The sequence below is a fragment of the Loxodonta africana genome, unplaced genomic scaffold (genome assembly GCF_030014295.1).
Source record: "Loxodonta africana isolate mLoxAfr1 unplaced genomic scaffold, mLoxAfr1.hap2 scaffold_29, whole genome shotgun sequence".
In the NCBI taxonomy this organism is placed as follows: Eukaryota; Metazoa; Chordata; class Mammalia; order Proboscidea; family Elephantidae; genus Loxodonta; species Loxodonta africana.
In genome coordinates, this window is record NW_026975011.1 from 2,359,277 (window position 1) to 2,369,759 (window position 10,483).

General features: G+C 36.9%; 1 pseudogene; it reads left to right on the forward strand.

Annotated features, from left to right (window-relative positions):
• Nucleotides 1–6,499: 6,499 nt before the first annotated feature.
• Nucleotides 6,500–9,635, forward strand: LOC135229382 (olfactory receptor 13G1-like; annotated as a pseudogene).
• The last annotated feature ends 848 nt before the right edge of the window (nucleotides 9,636–10,483 follow it).

Consider the following 10,483-nt stretch of genomic DNA (forward strand, 5'->3'; position numbering starts at 1 on the left):
TACTGTCATTTACCGAAGCTGAAAACATTACCCATCAAATCATGCATCTACCAACAGTTAGATTGCAATTCACTGAAAACAGTAATAGTTATTTGATTTTACATTTATTTATATTGCCTCCCTGCTTTGTTGAAGTTATTTCTTTCATATTGAATATGTACAAATTGGAGTTTAGAACACAAGCAACTATATGTAGGCTAAACAGTGTTACCATTGTGATAAGGATGATTAATATGTTTGGGAAATTATTTTAGAATATGTAATTTATTCAATTAGCCTAAATGTTTAATCAGCAAAATGATTTCAAATGAGTTTCAAAGTTTTTCATTGTAAGGGGATGCTCTAAGCAGCTTCAAACACCTGGCTTGTATACACATTTGAGTTACTAATTAATTTAATGTGCATATTCTAACTTTGAGAGACTCTGGAATAAGGAGAGTGGTGGGTTTAAAGTTAAACTTGGACAATAATCTCTCCACAAAGTTCGAGAATAAAGTGTTTTGGGAGTTATAAGTGGCTGAGGTTCTCAGAACCAGACGTTGCATTTGTTTGACAAACCCTGGGGAGACCAACCTTCCCAGTTTTCCTGGGACTGATCAATTTCCTAGGACATTGATCTTTCGGTGATAAAACTAGACAGTGTCGGGCTAACCAGAACATTGATCATTCTGCCTCAGTAGTGCCGTGGTTTGTACCCGGGCTAGAGACACACTCCACTAGCCCCGGCACATTTTTTCTTTCTATGCTGCACTCTGCTTCCCAGACACTGTGTTCTTCCATTCTTTCCTCTATCTCACTGGTCACTTCAAAACCTTAGAAAACTGAGAAATATCAGTTTTCACCTCTCTTTCATTACTTAGCTGCAAAGCTAAGCTGAAGAAAATACAGCATCATCTTTGAACACGACTTTAACTAGCACCGCCTTTGACTTACCGTGGTGCATCGGTTAAGCTCTAGGCTGCTAATGGTCAGTGGTTTGAACCCACCAGCCACTCTGTGAGAGAAAAGACCTGGCAATCTGCTCGCATAAAGGTTACAGCCTAGGAAACCCTGTGGAGCAGGCCTACTCTGTCTAATAGGGTCACTATGAGTCAGAATGGACTTGATGGCACACAACGACAACTGAGGAGAGATGCCTAGAACAAAATTGTCTGGCAGAAATCATTCAGGAACATCAGAATATAGAGTAGATTTTACCTTTCTAGTCTCAGAACACAGTGGTTGCTTTTGTGAGTTTCTAGCACCTTGCCTCACACATACTTAAAAAAAAAAGTTGCCATCAAGTCTGTTTGGACTCATGCCGACCCCATATGTGACTGAGTAGAACCGTCCTTCACAGGTTTTTCATGGCTGTGATCTTTCTGATGTAATGATCACCAGGCCTTTCTTCCGAGGTGCCTCTGGGTGGGTTCAAACGGCCAACCTTTTGACTAGTAGCCAAGCACTGAACCATTTGCACTGCCCAGGCCCTTTACAATTGTGTCTACATTGTTCAAGTTGGAAATGAAGATATTATTTAAAAAAGAAGATGATGATGCAGAATAACGGGTACTCTGGGAGTTGGCAGCAGCATAACATGGGTTCATAGGTCACAACATGACTTTTGACATTAGACTCCCTGGATTCAGATCCTAACATCACCAATGTCTGATTGTGTGACAATGAGCAAGTTCCTTAAACTTGTCATGCTTCAACTTCCTCATGTGTAAGGTAGGGACATTGATATTTTTAATTCTTAATTCTCCTGTTATCAAGATTAAATAAAGCAACACAGTGAATGGCATATCCATAAAGCGCCAATATGGACTGCTACTGACTGTGGTGTTAGAGTCAGCAAACAGGGTGACCTCAATTTAATGCCTCTAAAAAAGGGTCTGGAAACCCTGGTCGTGTAGTGGTTAAGAGCTATGGCTGTTAACCAAAAGGTCAGCAGTCCGAATCCACCAGGAACTCTTTGGAAACCATATGGGGCAGTTCTACTCTGTCCTATAGGATTGCTATGAGTCAGAATTGACTAGATGGCAACAGGTACGGTAAGAAGGGGTTGCCGGTGTTTATTTGGTAATGTGCCTGCATCCTGCTCAATAATTAAAATGAACGTATTTAGTGTATAGGCTTATCTATTATACAACTTTATATATGTGTGTATACATACATTTAAATATTAACTATACTATATATGGAGCACTGGTGGTGCAGTGGTTAAGAGTTCAGCTGCTAATCTAAATGTTGGCAGTTCGAATCTGCCAGCCACTCCTTGGAATCCCTGTGGGGCAGTTCTAGTCTGTCCTGCAGGGTTGCTGTGAGTCAGAATCAACTTGACAGCAACAGGTTTGGTTTGGTTTCAGTATATGTATTAAATGACTTATGTATCGATTACATAACTTTCTTCTTATTCTAATACCTAATCACTATAAATAAGTTCTAGTGTTAAATTTAATGAAATTAATGCTCTTCCACAAACCAGTTAGTGCTTGTCAGTGCAATCTCTGCCCAATGTGGACAAAAAAGTCTATCCCTTGAATCCATTCTCTGTGCTGCCTGCAGGCTGTCTTTCTAAAATCTTGGCACATCCCATGTTACTTCCTCTTGCAGAAACTTCCAATTTCTCCCTTATTGCCTACAGTAGCACAAAATAATCCCTCAGAGTATAATAATCTGAACAAGACATCTCATTATACTTCGCCTCTCACAGCACTTCCTCTCTGTACACAAAGCTGCTTCCATCTGATAATCGAACTATTTGCTGTTTCTCACATTTTATACTTTATAACCTGTACTTTAACGCATTAGTATTTTTCCTTAGAATTTATTTTCTCCTCCCTTTTGCTTTTCCCTTCACACTTCTAGAGAACTGCATACTTTTCAGAGACAATGTAACAAGCATTTTTTAGTCTTTCCATGATCCTAAGATAAAAATTAATGTGCTATTACTAAATTAAATCATCCCTACTTCTAGTAATTTGCTCATTATATCAACATATGAAAGCTAATTGTACAAAAGTTTGTTTTCACCATTAAACCTCAGATAACTGAGAACATGCATTACATTATTGTAATCAAAGACAATAACATGCTGATTATTACAAAGCATGACCTATAAAAGCATCTTTATTGTAATTAGAATTAACTATCTTGTCTTTTACTGTCCCAAACCAATCTTATTGTTCTTACAATATAATACCCATTCAATTATTTCAAATATAATTTTGGAATTTTTTTCTTCCAGTAGATATTAAAAACTGTCTCATTATTATTTTAAAAAATTATATACTAAAACATAAGACTTGAAAATGACCGAGTTTTGGGAACTAAATTATAATTACCTTTAATTGGAAGCTTAATATGGGTCCAGATTAGGATAATAATTTACATTCACTATTTAATCTAAAAAACATGCCAATGAGGTTACAACTGTTATTATCCCATTAATCAGTGAAGAGCCTGATATTTGGAAAATGTAAATTAAAAATGCAAGGCCACAGGCAGAAAGACCCAGTGTTAAGATCTAGGCCCCATTACCATTAGTCTAACTAAATTTTACTGACTTTTCATCTCCAAATATTAATGAATAGTCAGTCTTCACCAGAGTCACCATAATAACTACAGCAAAGCTGATAATTCCAAACGAGATGACCAGAAAGGGACGTGACCAAAAGTAAATGGCTTTTGACTTGTAAGACTTAGAAAAACAGCTTTTGTGCTGATGTGAGCAGACTGTTGTTCTCTGAAAGCTGTGGCCTTTGGAGATACTAGAGTAATTTATACAAGCCAGACCAATCTCACTTGCAGAATTTTGGGAGAAATTATTGAACACTATTTGGACATCTGTGGGTAATGGGCAATAAATATCTCCACCCTGGACCAAAAGTAGACTTAGGGTTTTATGGTCCATAGATTCCTCCTCCTAGTGAAATGTGTCAGGGTCTCCTCCTGGATTCAGCCTCTTCTGTACAGTGTAACCCATCCTTACTCATGCAATCAGTACTGGGAACAGAGTCCAATCAACGCCATTGTTCCTGTGAAGGAGAATTGGTGGCATTACAAAAGGAGATGAGAGAAAAAAAAAATCTCCAGATTCTCTCACCTTTGCTCTTAACTCAGAGGTGGTGGACAGGATTTGTGCTTCCTACCTCCTTGCAACTGGCATTTTGTGTAACGTGGTTTTGTATCTTGGTGCTAGAATCTCTCCCTTATGCCAAGCTTCAGAAGATTTGATAGGCAACAATTATACAGATAATTGACTTTGATAAATAATATCATTTAGATGGATAAAAAAATAGTTCTCTAAGGGAAAATTGAAGCTTTTTCTCTTTTTTTTTTCCTTCAACAGGGGGTGTTCCTTTTATATTGAGTACTTATTTCTGGGTAGGGCAAAAGTTTAATGCTCTTAACTACTAACTAAACGGTTTGAGGTTTGAGTCTATCCAGAGGCACCTCAGAAGAAAGGGCTGATTGATGATCTCCTTCCAAAAACTCAGCCATTGAGAATCCCGAGGGGTACAATTCTACTCTGAAATACGTAGGGTCACCATCAATCAGAATTGACTCAATGGCAACTGAGTTTTTTATGTAGGTAATGTCATGTAGGCTGGAAGGGGACTGATTTTTTTTTTTTTATAGATTCATCTCAAGAAATTTCGATGCCAGATCTCTGGTTCAGATGGTGTGATCTTTCCATACCCTTTTAATATCATTTGAAGCCATATTCAACACTCACTACTTTAACAATTGGTTGATATAATTTAGTTCAGTATCAAATCTTTTAAATATTTGAAGAAAACAAATTTGCATATATTTTCCTTCCATGAATCTTTTTTTTTTTGTCCGTTTGTTCTTGCAAATATTACTTATTCATGTGTTGTGTAACTTTGCTGTGCTTTGCCTAAAGGCATATACCAGAAAGGTTAATAACAATATTTTTGGAGTCAGACAATCTAAGTGCCAATCTTGGCCCACTCATTTATAAGATGTGTAATTCTAGCCATGGTTATTTTAACTCTCTGTGCAGTGTTTCATTATCACAACCACATTGAGACTTTAGCCTTCAGTTATTAAAGACTCAGTGTAAATTATATCATATCTGCAGAACCTGTCACATATCATATATCCAAGTAATGGTACTTGTTATGTTAGTGCATTACATGGAAAAGAAAATTAAAGTTAAGAATCCTCAATCTTGATTATATATTAGACAAAATCTTTTTTTTTTCTTGGTCTGAACAACTGCCAATTAATCAATCAGTAGCTTAAATTTATTTAGCCGGTTAATTAAATGAGGCTGCAAAACTACAAATTAGACTTGACTTTGGACCCACACTCAAAAAGGATTTGTATTTATGCTTCTGTTTAGGTATAAGAGAAAAATTACAAGCTCTAAAAAGTCGAGGGACACTGAAAAAATAAAGCTGTGAATAAATTCATGAGTATTTCAAAAACTTCTAGTAGATTCATCTAATCATGACAGTTCTAACAGCCATGAATTCATGTAAATAACATACTGTGCATTAAAAAAAAAAGAAACTAACAAAGTAAATTAGCAAAAAAGAAAACAGGTAGCAAAAATGCTACAGAAGTTTTGGGAAAGAATAAAATAGCACAAGAATTTCATTTATACTCATAGTAGCTGCTTTCCAGAAAACTGTTTCCAGCTGCCTCTTTTCCTTGGTTATCTGTCCGACACTTTAGCTCTGTCTATACAATATATGGGCCTGAGTCCCTGAGTGGTTCAATGGTTAAGCCCTCGACTGCTCGTCACAATCTTGGTGGTTCAAGTCCGTCCAGAGTGTCCTCGGGAGGAAGTCTAGAGATCTACTTCTGAAAAATCAGCTGCTGAAAACCCTGTGGAGAACAATTCTGCTCTGACACTCGTGGAGTCTCCATGAGTTAGAGTCAACTCAGTGACAACTGGTTCAGTTTCTAGTTTTTATATAATTTCTAATTTTTGTCCCAAATTATCCAATTTCATAGAACTAAGTAATCTGAAGCTTATGAAAGTTAAATGGTTAACTTAAAACTGCAATAAAAAGATGCAATCCTAGATCATCTATTTTTAAACCCAATTATCTTGCCATTATCTGAGAGTATAGCAAGTGATTAGTTCACTCAACTTCAGCAATATGCTTGTCAAACTGAAGAAAAAGTGTCAAAGCAGATATATGATTAATTTTTTTAGTATTTGGACTGTAATAGTCAATGGCCACGTGGATATCCAGTGTTAGATTATTATGATAGGCGTTTTTTCCCTGAAATGTCCTCACTGTAATTAGCTCTGTTGTTCCAGTTATTCTTACTAATATGTTTCAAGAAAGACATCTAAGAATATCATGTGACTAACCAAGCTAAAGAGATATGTATTTATTTGTATTATATTTTCATGGGGTGTTTACATAAGAAAGTAAATTATTCTTAGACAAGTTTCAACTCAGAAAATAATATAGAAATATATGAAGGGACTTATTTTTCTTATCTTTTTCTTCTTAACCACTGGCTTTAGTTTGAGTCATCAATAGAAGAACACAAGTCAGAGAATGGCATCTGTCTGGAAAATAAAGGGTATTGTCTGGAAGGGAGAATTCCATCGTAACGGAATTCCTACTACAGAGTTGTATCAAATCGTTAAATTCACGCACACATGCTCACCACAGAAAATCTCCTAATAACAATTTGCAGATCCCTTTAACTCCCGTCATTCAACCAGTGCAATGTCAGTCATTTAATCGCCAAAGGAGGATGAACCACAGCATAGTGACTTAGTTCATAGTTCTGGGCCTCACCAGAAATCCTGAACTCCAGGGAGTTCTCTTTGTTATCTTTCTCTTCATCTATCTTGTGGCTTTTCTTGGTAATATGCTCATTGTTGTTGCCATAATTTATAGCACCACTATGTCTTCCTTCTGGCACTGGCAATCATGGACATCATCTGCACAACAAGCATCATACCCAAAATGCTGTGGCCCACACTCACGTCAGAGAAGATCATCTCATATGGCGGCTGCATGTCCCAGCTCTTCTTCTTCACATGGTCCCTTGGGGCTGAGATGGTTCTCTTCACCACCATGGCCTATGACTGCTACGTGGCCATCTGCTTCCCTCTTCACTATAGCACTATTATGAACCGTCATATGCGTGTGGCCTTGCTCAGCATTTTCGTGGCTATTGCAGTGACCAATTCCTGGGTGCACACGGGTCTCATCCTGAAGCTCACCTCCTGTGGGCCCAATACCATTGACCACTTCTTCTGTGAGATACCTCCCCTTCTAGCTTTGTCCTGCAGTCCCGTGAGAGTCAACGAGATGATGGTGTATGTTGCTGACATCATCCTTGCCATTGATGACTTTATTCTCACCTTCATCTCCTATGGTTTTATTATTGCTGCTATTCTCAAAATCTGCACAGCAGAAGGCAAGAAGAAGGCCTTTTCAACATGCTCATCCCACCTCATCGTGGTTTCCCTCTACTATTCCCCTCTAATCTACACCTATATCTGCCCTTCTACCAGCTACACATTTAACAAGGACAAGGTGGTAGCTGCAGTCTATACTATTGTGACCCCCACATTAAACCCGATTGTGTATAGTTTCCAGAACAAGGAGATGCAGGTGGGGATTAAGAAAGTGTTTCTTCTCTGAAACGTTACTGGTTTCAAGAGACTATCAATGCTGTAGGCTAGAATCATCCCCTGGAACACCTCAGATTTTAATAACCTTTCAGTGTTGCCTATACTCCACATTTCCCATTCTCTCTTAAGAACAAGTCTGTTTTACTCCACTGTAAGTCATTTCCTTAGCTCCTATTTTCTAAGATACACTTATTCCCTTACCTTTGCATCTATGTTGGCTTCTACACGTAATTCCACAAGTTTTTGAAATACTCTTCTTCATGAAAACTTTCCAAATTCATCACAGTGGGTGTAAAATATTTCTCTGATTCCTACCCTGCTCTTATCATTCTTATTGCCTCTACACATTTCATATTCTTCATGTGAACAATGCTTGCAATACAATACACATACACCCTCACATAAATATATATACATTGTGATATATATTACAATGTATATCTTAACATCCTCCTAAAATACTGCCTAATTTCAAATCTTATAAATTCATATACACAAATATTTATCTATACACATATTCACACATCAAACACATATATAAAATAAAAAAGATTACTTCTAATATTATAGAATCAGTTGTTCTAAGAATAAGATCATGTATCCAGTTTATATACCCTAAAACATATTTTATCATTATGAGACATATGTGTGACTTAGGCAGTAGAGAATTTCTTTGAAACCAGTGTTATAATCAGGGTTCTCTGCAATATCTTTTTATTGATGCAGGCATTTTTCCATAATTGTCTTCTTAAACCCAATCAAGTCCACATCATTTTTGCCTGCCTTCAATATTTTACTCTATGGATACAAGAACCATATATTATTATTAAAGTCCATTATATAACATTTAACAGCAAATTCTTAGTATACAAATACCTAACATACATCAATAGAATAAATTTCTCTCAACACCCTCCAGCTAAAGACCACCATGAACCCACATGCAAGTGAACATATTGGGTTTATTTTCTTTTTGCAATAAATGAAACAGCATATAATGGGAAATCGTGTAGGGCCGCAGTTAAGAGAGTGTTGGAAGGGACTAATTTCAAATGGCGTTAGTTGATTTGAAGAAGGATCAAGGAAGTGACAATTTTCCTGGCTTGAGTGGTGTTGGAAATGAAGGCAATTATATCTAGGAGGCAGGAGGAATGAAACATTGCTAAAGCTATAATTGGTAAAGAAACAGCAGTCACTAATATTAACTGGGAAAATAAGATATTAGCCATTTCAGTTCTTCAGCGAGTGTTCTTGTTTTTATCTGTGCTCAGAAATGTCTATCGAGTAAGTTCCATCTTAGTAACCTTTTTCTGATGCTGGCGTTCAGGGATTTTTTTTCTTTTATTAGAGAATCAAGACGAGAACGCCATGGCCGACGTGACTGAGCCAGGCCAGTTCAGCTGCAGCTGTGAGAGACTGTCTTTCCTTTCTCACTTTTTTAGTGTTAAGTGTGTGGATTACCATCTCCATTATGCTCTCTTCCTTGTCAAAGAAAACTATGTGGAAGTCAATTCAACAACACAGGTTAATGCCTTGTAAGAGCCTGAATGTTACATAACCACATGACTGTGTTCCTTTTATGAAATTATGTAGTTAAAACACAGTCCGAAATACTGAGACCATCATTTGAAACATTCAAATGCATTTTTATCCATTTTTTAAATTTTAAACAAAAAAATTTTTTTAAAGGAACTTTTTTGGAACTCACGCCTCTCAGAGCTTGTTCCACTGTAGTTCAGGTATTATTCTTGCTCATTATTGCAACCAGTATTGCATTTTAAACATGCACATAAAGAAATATGACATCAATATATTTTGGACTGTCTTAAATGATTTTATAACTAATCCATTATACTGCAACATATACCTCACAAGACATCGGAGGTAATTAACTACGTATATCTAGTTGTCTAGAATATTTATGTATATATTATCTACAGGTCACTAGACTTTGCAGTTGAAATTGTATCTTTTCAATATTTCCTTACACAGCACTTATACCCTTAGCAGTGTAAACATCCATATTAAATTGTGAATTTACTGATCTTTCTAAGTTTCGGAGTAAGGGAACAAGAGTGGTTTGAGTCTTTTTTGCCATTTATTTGTTGATACATGTTATCAGGAGGGATCAGGCTCTGGAGAAGGACGTCATGCTTGGTAAAGTAGAGGATCAGTGAAAAAGAGGAAGACTCTCAACTAGATGGATTTACATAGTGGCTGCAACAATGGGCTGAAGCATGACAACGATTGTGGGGATGGCGAAGGCCTGGGCAGTGTTTTGTTCTGTCATACATAGGGTCGCTATGTGTCAATTTGCCGATATTTCAATGAGGGGTTTGGAGAATTAGGGTGTATGATGGATTTGAATTTCACTGCATCTAGTATTTTAATAGTGTTCCATGATGGGCTGGGCTACTTTGCTTAGAATAGTACTCATTTAGTTTACTTTTAGTTCATTAAATAAATGTCATCTTACTGAAAGAAATTGTAGGGCAGATACTCGTTAGGTCTCTAACACAGCCAAATACTAATAACAGAGAAACTACAACCATCATGCTAAACCAACGGGAGATTTATGCTCATGCAACAGAAGTCTGATGTTAGGCAATCAGTGGTATCTCTAGCAGCTCAGTGAAAGAACTAGGCTTCTTCTATCTTTTTTCCTAGGATCTCGAATAGCTCCTGAATTACTAAACATTACACCCATGATCCAAACGGAATGAAGACTAAAGGATGAGATGGTAAAAGGGAAATAAGGCTTTGTCTATTAATTTTATAAGGCTCATTCATGCTAGAAGCACTATTTTGGCCATTACTACTTCACTAACCAAACTCAAGCTAAGTACTGGTTGAAAGAGCAAG